We start from the raw sequence: 13,478 nt of genomic DNA, 5'->3' as shown, positions 1-13,478 counted from the left end.
TGTTGTGTTTTTCGGCTCTATCAATTCGCTTATATTCCTCTCTATGTTGTCCATTCTCATTAGCATTGCATCAAATCATTTTTCAAGGTTCTTAGTTTCTTTGCATTGGGTTAGAACATGTTCTTTTAGCTCACTGTAGTTTCTTATTACCTACCTTCTGAAGTCTGATTCTGTAATTTCATCACACTCCATCCAGCCTTGTTCCGTTGCTGGTGAGGAGTTGTGATCCCTTGTAGGAGGAGAGGTGTTCTGGTTTCGGGTGTTTTCATCCTTTTTGCACTGGTTTCTTCCCATCTTTGTGGGTTTATCCACCTGTTGTCTTTGTAGTTACTGACTTTCAGATTGGGTCTCTGAGTGAACTTCCAGTTTGTGGATGCTGAAGTTACTTCTTTTTCTTAGCTTTCCTTCTAACAGTCTGGCCCCTCTGCTGTAGGACTGCTGAGGTCCACTCCAGGCCCTGCTTGCTGGGGGATCACCTGCAGCAGCTGCAGAACAGTGAGGGTTGATACCAGTTTCCTCTTCTGCTATCTTTGTCCCAGAAGGATGCCCGCCAAATATCAGTCTGTTCTCTCCTTTATGAGGTGACTCTTTGGATACACAGGGGTCAGGGAGCTGCTTGAGGAGACAGTCTGTCCTTTATTGGAGCTCAAGTCCTGAGCTGTGTGCACCATTGTTCATTCAGAGTTGCTGGGCAGGTACGTTTAGGTCTGCTGCAGCAGAACTCATAAACTCCCTTTTTTTTTTTCCCCAGGTGCTCTGTCCCAGGGAGTTATGGCTTTATTTATGAGTTTCCCTTGTGCTGCTGCCTTTTTTTTTTTCTTTCAGGGCTCCTGTGCCCAGCGAGGAGGCAGCCTTGTCACTGTCTGCCTGCAGAGGCTTTGCTGAGCTGCTGTGGGCTCTGCCCAGCTGTCGTGTGATCTTCCCTGCAGTCCTGTTTATATGGGTGTAGTTAGAACTGCCTTGGCAATGGTGGCCTGCCTCTGTTATGGCGGACTCTCTCAGTAGTGGCAGGTTGTCTCGGCAACAGTGGGTTGCCTCACCAACGGCGGGCTGCGTCAGCAATGGTCAGACTGCCTCTGCAGTGGTGGAGTGTCTCAGTAATGGCATACGCCCCTCCCCCACAGAGCTGGATCATCTTGGGTTTAGCTGTGCTTGCTGTGAAACTCTCAATCCAGAGCATTTTCAATTACTGGATTTTTTTTGTGTGTGTGGGGTGCGGGTTGGGGGGTGGGACCAGCTGAGCTTGATCACCTGGCTCCCTGACTTAGAGTCTTTTTTTGTTTTTGTTATTGTTGAACGGTCGACTCTCTCCCTGTTGAAAAGGTGCTGGGATCTCCCGTGCCGCGACTCACTGAGCCGGCTGAAACAGCGGCGCTGAGATTCCTCGTGGTTTTTCTGCCTAGGAATCTCCTGGCCTGGCTTGCTATTTCTGATGAATGGCGACTCTGCCATCTCAGGGCTCCAATCGCCAGCTAAGAGGGCACCCGAACCAGTGTTTTTTGTATGGAGAACCGCCTCGCCAGGGCGTGGGCAATACAGCCACATGGGCCGAAACAGCCACGCTGGCGACCCATGGGGCTCCTCTGCCTGGGAATCTCCTGGTCTGTGGGCAATAAAAATCCGTCTGGAAATGCTGCATCCACTCACCCTCTGCACTTTCACTGGGAGCTGTAATCCTGAGCTGTTTCCTAGTCTGCCATCTTCCCCCAATCCTCAGCATCTATTTGATTCTTTTCCCTTTTCTTCTTTATTAGGCTGGCTAATGGTCTATATATATTATTACTTTTATTATGCTTTAAATTCTGGGGTTCATGTGCAGAATGTGCAGTTTTGTTAAATAGGTATACATGTGCCATGGTGGTTTGCTGCATCCATCACCCTGTCATCTACATTAGGTGTTTCTCCTAATGCTGTTGGTCCCCTAACCCCCACCCCTGCTATCCCTCCCCTTCTCTGCACCCCCAGACAGGTGCTGGTGTGTGATGTTTCCCTCCCTGTGTCCATGAGTTTTCACAATGGATACACATATCATAACCTCATATTTTACAACATAAATATATGAAATCATTGTCATTTAAAAATTAAAAACATGCATAATAACATTAGCATTCAAACCAAAAATAAAATATTTAGGTAATAAATCTAACAAAATATGCACAAGAATTATATGTGAAAAACTACAAAATTCTGACAAAGGAAATTAAGATATAAATAAATGGAGAGAGATGGATAAGGAGACTCAATATTGTGAATACATCAGTCTTCCCAGCTTGATCTGTAGAGTTAATGCAATCTCAATAAAAAATCCCAGCACATTATTTTGTGAGTATTGACAAACTGATTCTAAAATTATATTTGGAGGCAAAATACTCCAAGTAGTGAACATAATATTGAAGGTGGAAAAATATGGAGAACACCTACTAACCAATTCTAAGGTTTACTTTACAGCTACAGTAATCAAGACTCTGTTGCTTTGGTAAAAGAATAGACAAGTAGATTAATGAGACAATAGAGATCCCGTAAATAAACCCACAGAATTATAGTCAACTAAACTTTGACAAGAAGCAAAGGCAAATCAACAGAGAAAATATGGTCTTTTCAACAGATGGTCTTGGAACAATGAGACACACACAAGCAAAAAGTAAGTAAGTAAATAAATAAACTATAAATATAAGCATACACCTAATGCCTTTCAGAAGAATTAAAGTAGATCATAGATCTAAATGTGAAATACAAAACTAAAACTCCTGAAATATAACACGAGAAAATGTAGGTGTCCTTGAGTTTAATGATGACTTTAAAAAAATATAACACCAAAAGCATGATCCATTGAAGAAAAAATTGGTAAGTTGGGCTTCATAAAAATTAAAAAAACCTATCTGTCAAAGATACTGTTATACAATGAAAATACAAGGCACAGACTGGGAGAAGATTCTTTGTTCAACACATATCTGACAGAGAAATGGTATTTAAAATATATAAAGAACTCTTAAAACTCAACCATAATAAAATAAACAACCCAATTTAAAATGGGCTAAATATCTGTACATACACATCACCAAAGCAAATATACAGATGGCAAATAAGTGTATAAAAAGATGCTCCACATCATATGTTATCTGGGAATTGTGAATTTAAACAAGAGTGATATACCACTACTTATTAGAATAGCTGAAATCCAAATTACTGACAACACCAGATGCTGGTGAGCATGTGGAGCAACAAGAACTCTCATTGATTGCTGGTAGGAATACAAAATGATACAGCCACTTTAGAAGATAGTTTGGCAATTTTTAAATAAAATGAACATTTATGATATGATCCAGCAATTTCACAACTTGATATTAACCCAAATGAGCTGAAAACTTAAGTCCACACAAAAACCAACACACAAATGTTTACAGTAGTTTTCTTCACAAGTGCCAAGACTTGGAAGCAACCAAAATATCCTTCAATTGGTGAATGAATAAATTGGGGCACAGTCATAAAAATGAATGTTATTCAGCAGTAACAAGAAATGAAATATTATGTGATGAAAAGACATACAGCAATCCTAAATGCATGTTGCTAAGTGAAAGAAGACAATTTGAAAGGGCCATGTAATTTATGAGTCCTACTAGTCTGGAAACGGGAAAACTATTGAGACAGTCAAAAGTTCAGTGGTTGCTTGGGGGCGGAGAGGAAGGAGGGAGGGATTAAGTAGAGAACAGGTTATATTTAGGGCAGTTAAACCATTCTGTATGGTTCTACAATGGTGGATATATGTCATGATACATTTGTTTAAACCCATTGAACACATAACACAAATAGTAAGTCCCAGTGTAATTATAGATGTTAGTGAAAATGGTGTGTCAATATTAACTCATTAATTGTAACAAATTACCATACTGACACAATATGTTAATAATGGGGGAAATTGTGTATATGGTGAGAAGGGAATGAGAAGGCGTTCAGAAACTATCGGTAATATCCATTCAATTTTTCCATATACCTAATCTCCTCTAAAAAATACTTAGGTTTTAAAAATTGTTGCTGAAGTATCAGACAACCCTACCATTTTGAAGTTCCGTTTTTGTTATTCATACTGCAAATGACACATCACTTACATAGGCATTGCCTTATTGTATATTTTAATGTCTGTGAATATCTGAATAACCAAGCTGTATATGCATTTTGCTAAAATATTCTGGGCATGCAAAGGTCATTTCTCAAGTTCTCCTAAAGTGTTTGAGGTGATGTGGTAAAACCGAAATTCCCCACGCTTTTTCTCTAGCCTTTGATGAAGCAGAAGAGTCAGTCCCAGGCTTTTTGGAGGGTAGGTAATCAAAGGCATACATGGCCTAAGGACTTCAAGCTTTCTAAAGAGCAGAAGCTTTCCAAGATGCAGCACTTGAACTTTAATCAAACAACCATGAGTGCATGTGCTGTTTCTTATTCTCCAGGGCTGAGAGGGCTTTTGGTGTTGAAATTACTTTGGCAGTGCAAGCAGCTTGGAAATTGGTATGCAGGGCTTTGTCTGTTGGCTTAAGCGGGGGAACAAGAGAGATCATAAAGAAAGTCTTTGGTGGGTTAGTTTTGTTCTGTGTCACCTTGAGTCCCAAAGGTATTCCAACTGCTTGAAGCTGTGAATGACAGGTTCTTTCTTTTTTTCACACTCCTACCTTGCTCAGACAGAGTGTGGTAAAATAAGGATTCTCTGATTTGGTACCACTCTGTGTTTTAAAATTGTGTTTATAACAAATAATCTGTGAGAGGTAATGAAAAGCCTTTAGTAATGTAGAGGTGTTATAGTGAAACAAGGTTTTATTGTTTTTCTTCATCACTCTTCAAAGACAAAGTGAATGCAGCAGTGCCTAGGATAACTGTACTCTGCTGTTAAAAAAAAATTGCTCCAAATTTTTGGTATATATTTTGTCTGTATTAGTTCTGATTTTTGAGATATTAAATGCATATGGAAAAGCTAATTAACAGATGAACTATTAGATTATAATAGATAACCCACCAACAAAATGTAAAGGTAAATGTTCTACAGCATCTAAATTAAGGATGCAGGTAGGGCAAGGCTAACAGCAGTTCAATTTAGCAAACATGTATTAAACATCTGCAAGGTTTTCACCTTTGGAGATGGTGACTTTGTGATACCTGATCTGGCCCCAGGTGTCATTTTGGTTTAGTGCTCTGAGTTGCTATAATTAGTTTTCCATCAAGTATCTAAAATGTACTGTAGGCAAAATGGTAATATAGGTAGTTTGTTTTTGTGTCTCTCCTATTATACTTCCTGACCCCCTTGAAAGTCACAAACTTGGTTCTCATAGTCTCAAGACTAGACTCTTTACCTTCATAAAGTGGTAGTTGGCTATTCTGAAAAATTAACATATGGTAGTCTTTTAATAGTAGAATTCTAAGAATGAGGTTCCACCTCTCCCTTCCCTGGTAGTATGTATTCGCTTAACTAATGACTTTCAGGAGAAAGTTTCCTTTCATTTTCTATTTCATTCTTTTCTTTCTTTCCTGAATCTAAGGGGTAACTCTGATGTAGGAATTTAGGGCAGGTAGGAGGATAAAATGTTCAACATCATGACAGACCTATGAAGGAGAGATTTTGAGAGCAATAGGGCTTTTTAAGTGTTCCTTTCATCATCCCTCATGGGCGGACCAATTCTGTTTACATATCAATCTGCTTTCCAGATTCAGTATCCAAGAAGAAGGTTAGTGAAGTGATAAATGTAAGATAGGAGTGACATTAGAAACAAATGGCACACTTGGTTAATCCTAATAAATAAACAAATCACATGACCAATCAAATGATTAAAGAAGAATACAGAAAAATGTAAAATGTGAGGCCATAAGACATACTTATGTGTTGTTACTCTCTGTTGTGAACTGACTTGTGCCCCCCAAAATTTATATATTAGAGCCTTAATCTTTAATGTGATAATATTTGGAGATGGAGCCTTGGCAAGTAATTAGGGTTAAGTAATGTCATAAAGGTGCGGCCCATATTTGATGAGACTGGTGTTTTTATAAAAGGAAGAGATGAGAGAACTCTCTGTCTTCCTGCACAGAGGAGAGGTCATGTGAGGACACTGTGATGGCAGCTGTCTACAAGCCAAGAAGAGAGTTCTCACAAGGAACAGGCTTTGCTTGGCACCTTGATCGTGGACTTCCAGACTCCAAAACTGTCAGAAAATTCATTTCTGTTCTTTAAGCCACCCACATTATGGTATTTTGTTATGACAGCCTGAGCAGGCTTTCTAACTAATATTTCATATCATGAAACATTTGTAAATCATTATTAACCTGCTTAAAGCAGTGTTTTTAGTATTCTTTTCAGTGCCATAAGGATTCATTGTACTCCAAGATACTAGGCATTGATAGCTGTCTAGAGTTAGTAAAACTCTTTTTCTTTTGGATATATCAGACATCACAACCTCATACAGACGTGGTTAAAGCAGGCAAAGGTCATGCATTGGCCAGGTCTCTATGCTGACATGGGGTTGAATGTGACACAAATAGCCATTCATCTCACAGCTTTTGACAAATACCCCACAATTATGATGTCAACAGTTAGATAGGTTTTGAGGAATTAATTTTAGAATGTAGAGATTATTTTAATGTTTACATTATTTCTCTAGATTGCTGATGGGCCCTACTAAAGTTAACCAATTGCTTGGGAAAGACAGATTGATGTAGGGGAGAAAAGCTGCCTGGTTGGGTTTAACAGTGTCATGTCATACTTTAATATATGGTAGAACAATGATCAAAATGGAAAAATCTATCAAAAATATACACTGATCACAAAATGTGGATGGAGATATATAGATACATTTTTTCAAGCAATTATTTGCAGCTGTGAAAGCTTTTGGTAACACCTACCTCAGAACCTGAATTTATAAAAAAAGATAGAAATGAAACAGCTTTAATAAAAAGTAGAGGTGGGTACTTGAACAGCAAAATCACATTTCTAGCCAAACGAAGTTTCTAATGACTTCAGAGACACCCTTATAGAACCCTAAGGGACTGAAGAACTCACTCCAAAAACCATCACTTTCTTAAAGTATGTTGCTGTTTATAAGATTTGATTATTTGGAAAAAGACTGAATTCTTATGCTGAAACAGGATGTAAATGATATTAAAGCTGTTGCTAATATATATACGAAATTATTTTTAAAATCAGGCAAGTTGTAACCAGAAAAAGGAAGGAGAGGTGCTAAAAGATACTTGAAATACAAGGTTTGGATACTTAACCATGTCACATAATGTTTCAAGGAATAAGAAGCAAAAAGTTGTGGCTTTCTTCAACAAGCTCCCTTCCCTACCTATCCAGTTTTAGCTATAAGTTTTGGACCATACCAAGGAAACACTGCTCAGGAAACAATATCAAACATTCCAGTATTTAGATATAGTCTCTCTTGGCAAGTAGGTAGGTGAGATCTGAGAAATGACGGACATTTCACTAGTGAAGTGGGCCAGATCCAAACCCTTTTTTTTTTCCCTTTGTTTTTTGAAACAGTCTCACTCTGTTCCCCAGACTGGAATGCAACTGCATGATAATGGCTCATTGTATCCTCGAACTCCTGGGCTTTGAGTGATCTTCCTGCCGAAGTGTTGCTCCTGCCTAAGCCTGCCAAGTAGTTGGGACTATAGGCATGCACCACCACATCTGACCATTTTTAAAATTTTTCTTTTGTAAAGACAAGGTCTGGCTATGTTGTTCAGGCTGGTTTTGAACTCCTGGCCTCAAGTGATCCTCCTGCCTCTGCCTTTCAAAGTGCTGAGATTACAGCCATGAGCCACCATGCCCAGTCCTTTATAAACAATGTTGAAAGTATTATTACATGAATGCCCTGTGGTTATTATTTAAGCAGTATTCCCTCCTATTCCCCTACTCCCAACTAAATTTTAATTAGGAACTAGGAATTCTTTAGCTATGCCTACTAGAAACTACTGTTAGTCCTATTTGGAAATACTGTGGTTTGATTCATTCGTATGTAATTATATAAATTCACTTTACGAATTCTTTTTTTCTGGCTGAGTTTGCAAAAGTAATATAGATAAGTGAGTGAAATGCAACTTACTGTGAAATCAAGCCCTTCCAGCACAAAGGCAGAGCTAGCCTTTTTGTAGGGGGAAACTGACTTACACAAAGAATCACAGAGTAGACTATACAGATTCGTCAATCCTCTGACCCATCTAGGATTCTATTTCCAGTCCTGATACTGGGATGAAAATGGATGGAGTTACAGTAACCTTCCTGCAAATTACATTGCTTCCATGATTAAAAATGGATATATTTGGCTCTCAGATGTTTTTCTGCCTTTCAAAGTCTTCAAAGAAATGCAAATAACTCCAGGAAATAAATAGCAAAATTTATTATCAATTGATATCTTGGGGGAAATAATGACAGCCATCTGAAAGTAAAGGCCAGGGGAAAGAGGGAACAGAATTGGTACCTGGGTAGATGGAAGAGAATTGGCACTGATAGGGGAGGTGAGAGGACAGCTCTGTTTCTATCCACTTTGTTGAAAATCATGGATTCAGGAATGGAAATGAGTTACTGTGTTATTGAGTAAAATCATATAGAAGTCACAAATTTACCTTGCGCTGAATACATTTTCTAAATTGATGAGTTGTTATTTAGAAACTCATTCCTTGAAATGCCAAAGATTTAAGGATTGATTTAAACAATGAGGACAAGGAAATGATCATTTATTTTATATTATCAGCTGAAGATCCTACTGTGTGCTTTATATTTATGATTCTCATTATATCTTGATGACTACCTTGCTAGGTAGTTATTATTTTCCACAATTTATGCATGTAAAATGCTGTATTCATTTATTCTATTACTCTAGGTGCAAACTTGTCAATTTGAAAAAATCTCATTCAACATCTCATTAGTGTTTTGTGTATAGAATCATTTATGTAAATGATGTAATGTAAATATAATTTATATTATGTAATGTAAATTCAAAGTTTTGAATTTTGACATTAGTTCACTGCTTTAAAGAGCACTACACACTGGGGTCAGTTGGGGGGAAATAGGGGAGGGACAGTGGGGGGTGGGAAGCTGGGGAGAGATAGCAAGGGGAGAAATGCCAGATGTAGGTGATGGGGAGGAAGGCAGCAAATCACACTGCCACGTGTGTTCCTATGCAACAATTTTGCATGTTCTTCACATGTACCCCAAAACCTAAAATGCAATAAAATAAATAAATGGGAAAAAAAAAGAGGAACACATTTTAGTTCACAACCACAGCAGTCTTAGGTATCATTTGGGTTTTTTATTCTTCTGTTATTGCTAATCCTGAAATTAACTTTATGAAGGTGATTCACTTAGGCATTGAGACTCCTAATATGGCAAGGTGAATATGATTATTTCCTCAATACTTAATGATAAAAACAAAATATGCCTTTTATTTCAAATCAGTCAATAAACTCATGTAATCTCTCTCTCTCTCTCTCTCTCTCTCTCTCTCTCTCTCTCACACACACACACACACACACACTCTTTCTTCCCAATAGACTTGTCCACTTGCATACATCCATACATGTATTTTGTGAAGTTTAGCATATTCAGTCACTGCAGGAATAAAAATGAACCCACAGGGAATGGTTACTATTTTTTTTTTAATCACTGTTGGTGTAAATACAGTTTCTTATTGAATTGAGGCGTTACATTTGCTTTTTCTCCCTTGAATACTTAAATGCAGTTCCAGCAAGAGCCATAGAAATTCAATGAGACCTTGGAAAGAATTAGTGATTGTTCTGACTGGCTGCTGCAGCCAGCTTGTAACAAATTTCAACTTTAATCATTGTGAAATTAAATAGCCAAAGTCATGATAAAGCTTTCTTAACCAGCTAGGGAAAGAAGCTCACAGAACTACTGAAACTCTAAAAGTATTCTCTTATGTTTCAGAGTAAAATGTGGAGGAGAGAGGCAATGTGTTACAGTGGAAAGTGCATCGTGCTGTGAGTGTGAATATGAACAGGGCATCACAAGCCCTGTTTGTGATTTCATTTGGTTTCTTTGTCTTTAAAAGAGAGAATTGGATTTGCAGATCTTTGTGGATATCTATAACTTCTAAATTTTCAAGATATATATAAAATGGAAGTTCTAATTATGTGTACTTGGAAGTTCATATATAAAGGTGGAGCTGATGTATGAGTCTCTCCTTCAAATGGTGATATTGAATTTTCTCTATTCAGACCTAAAAACATCACCCAGCAATGGTGATTCTTTAGAACAGTAGTCCCCAAACTTTAGGGTACCAAGGACCAGTTTCATGGAAGACAATTTTTCCAGACCTTCGGGGGCAAGTATTAAATTCTCATGAGTATGTAACCTACATCTCTCACATGCGCGGTTCACAATAGGGTTCATGCTCCTATGAGAATAATGCCTCTACTGATCTGATCTGACAGGAAACAGAGCTCAGCTTCTAACTTCCTGCTGTGCAGCCAGGTTCCTAACAGGCTGGTAGCAGTCTCTGGTCTGGGGGATGGGAACCCCTGCTTTAGGAGATGGACAGTATTACTTGTAATTAAGTGTTATTTTTACTTCCAGTAGAACCTTTTTCATCTGTGAATTTCAGGGACCATACTTGGCTCTCTCAGAGAGTTATTTATCATTACATCATTGATAAACATTGTCTCACTAAAGGAAATGGGTAAAAAACGATGAGAGAAGCAGATGATAGCCAGATAGAAAGGTACAGAGAGTGTACAGGTTTTCCCTAGAGTGAGAAAAGAAGAGAAAAACCTCGATATTGTTGGAGAGACTCACAGTGTTGTTTTTTGCCTATGATATTTGCCATCATTAGGACTGGAAGCCTTTGTCTTCATGTTAGGTCCCAAGGATTTTGCACCAGTGGTGACATGAGTTAATGACTATAGAATCACATTTTCAGAAATAGGTTTGAACTACTTTTGAGTACAAGGGGATGACCATTTATTTTTCATTATCAGCTGGTGATCCTAATATGTGTTTTATGTTTATTGTTCTGAATGAAAGTTCATGGGCACAATTTTAGGAAGTTATTATTTCCCCTAGTTAATAAATGAGGAGACTGATATTTATCAATTGTACTGAAATTTTCTCATGTTTGAAAACTTGAAATCCTTCTGACTTTTCTTCATCTAATTCTAAAGTTTCAAGTTCATTGTCAATCCAATCCTGTTGGACTTGTTGCTTGCACTCAATTCCCAGGGTTTGACTCTGTTTGCCTAAGGAATTTTGGACTTACATTTTTTTTCTGGCATTTCCAGTTACATATGCCTTGAGTAGGCTGCCCCATATTTGGCTCCAGTCCCTCAGTAACATACCTTTACCACTTGACTCTAGGCTAAAACCCTACTTGGGTACTGCTTTTTTTCCATTTAGGCCTTTCTATGCCTCTCCTAGAGAAACAATAATCCCCTCCCCTTGCTGACCTGGCACTCTTCAATTGAAATGCAGGTGAGGTTCTTAAAAAGACCTTTTCATGGACTTGTACAAGGTTTGGCAAATATAGGTGATAAAGCCAGGATTCAAGTTCAAATGTGTCTGACTCCCAAACTATTGTTCTTCATTCTGTCATCATACTTTCTAACTGAAAATCAGCAGTACTCTAAAATCATATCTGTCCATCTAACTGTGGCTTTCCTCTTTGTCTGGTCATGTGGTCTCCTACATCCCATTAATATTGTCTTACAGACTCCAGTACATATGCAATTTAGCTAGTTGCTTGGAGTAGGCAGGATATCCTTTTGCCACTTAATACTCTGTCTGCAGAGTGTCATATATCCAGACTCACAATTTAGTGTGTTAAGAATAGGAAAACGAGAGCTATATGCTATGTTCTGTACTATGTACTTTTCATTTATTAGCTCATGTGACCCCTCACATTGGTGCTTTAAGGTAGGTACTATTATATACTTCATCTTACATATAGGGAAACTAAAGCATAGAGAGGTCAAGTGACTTGCTCAGGGTTAAAAAACTAGAAGGAACTGTGGTAGAGATACTAACTGCTCATCAGATTCATATGTTTCCCCACATTTTTCAGACTGTTTGCAGTTAGGAAGAACAATGAAATTAATTGTGGTCTATAGGTTGTTAATAGAAGCTTGAGGGCTTCAGAACTGGAGCAAGTTCATCCCCTTCTGAGGCATAACTGCTGATCTAAAACAACTGTTAACGGCTGCAGATTTTTCAATGGATTATCCATCTCCTCCCCAAAATGTAAGCTTAAAGGGGAAAAGATCTGACTACTCAGAATATTTTCATATTTTTGATTAAAAGTATATTTTACATTGCAAATACATTTGGACTATTGTGTGTGTGTGTGTGTGTGTGTGTGTGTGTGTGTGTGTGTATGTATATATAATATATATATAGTAAAATTTGCTGTGTTATGGAAAACATTGGCCTTAACAGCTTTAGGAAACCGTCTCTTCATGCATTTTGCTAACTCCTTTCCACTAGGTCTAAAATAATCAATGTTTGGGTTGGGTGTTATTGATCAAACAGGAAGAAAATGTCTTTTATAGTTAGAAGGCATCTTGGTGCATTTCTAATCTGTATTTGGACATTGCCCTGGCTCTGTCAATGGTTCAGAACCTCTTCATAGTACTAACTCATCAGCAGAAAGCATTATTCTGAGTGAAACTAAGACATACATTTGTATAATTTCTAGATCTGTGTTTGTCATTTACTCAAATATATGTTGGCTTTATCACAAATTTGTTAAGCTATTTTTAGGAATTATTGAGAGCTGCCTTTCTTTCTGGTGTGTAGCTCAATTTTATTCTGAAAAAATTTAGTTACACAGTTTTATGACCATTAAAACATAATATAATCCAAAGTGTCCATCATTGGTTGACAAAACAATCTTGTTTTATTCCTTGCTGGTGATTTATAAATTTGTTGGTCAGCTAATTGAAGTCTCATAAATAACCTTTTCTGGCAATAGTAGTGAAATGCGAGACTGAGTTCTTTCTCTTGATGAATACTCAATTTAAGGAAATTTGTAGAATTTAATAATAATGCTTTTGGCTTGTGTTATCTACTGGGATCTTCCTGGAGTTTAAAGGTAACAGTCACTTTAAAGATAGTAATTTGATTTGATTATGGAAACAGAGCTATACTTTTGTCTTTCATGGTGAAAAAGATTTTGGAGAGTCTTCCTCTCCTGGACTTTTTGAGCATATAAAAATCTTTTTTGGAACCTCTGTGATTATTTAGGTAATTGAAAAAGTCCAGTTGAAGCACATGTTCTCAAGGTCCAAGTACCAACCTGATATAATAATATAGAATCTTTCTATTTAGTATCTCTCATCCTCTTACTGTGCTACCTGTAGAGTCTTAGGCAAATCTATTCATGAAAGTGTACCATGATTAGCTAACTTTACCATAACAATGATTCCTAACTGATGTATCATTTCTGACTCCTCTAAGACATGTTGAAATTTCAAATGCAGATTTATAACTTCCCCTG

This window comes from Cebus imitator, unplaced genomic scaffold (genome assembly GCF_001604975.1).
Source record: "Cebus imitator isolate Cc_AM_T3 unplaced genomic scaffold, Cebus_imitator-1.0 Scaffold585, whole genome shotgun sequence".
Lineage (NCBI taxonomy): Eukaryota > Metazoa > Chordata > Mammalia > Primates > Cebidae > Cebus > Cebus imitator.
The sequence above is the reverse complement of the archived record's forward strand: the minus strand, read 5'-3'. Positions refer to the sequence as shown.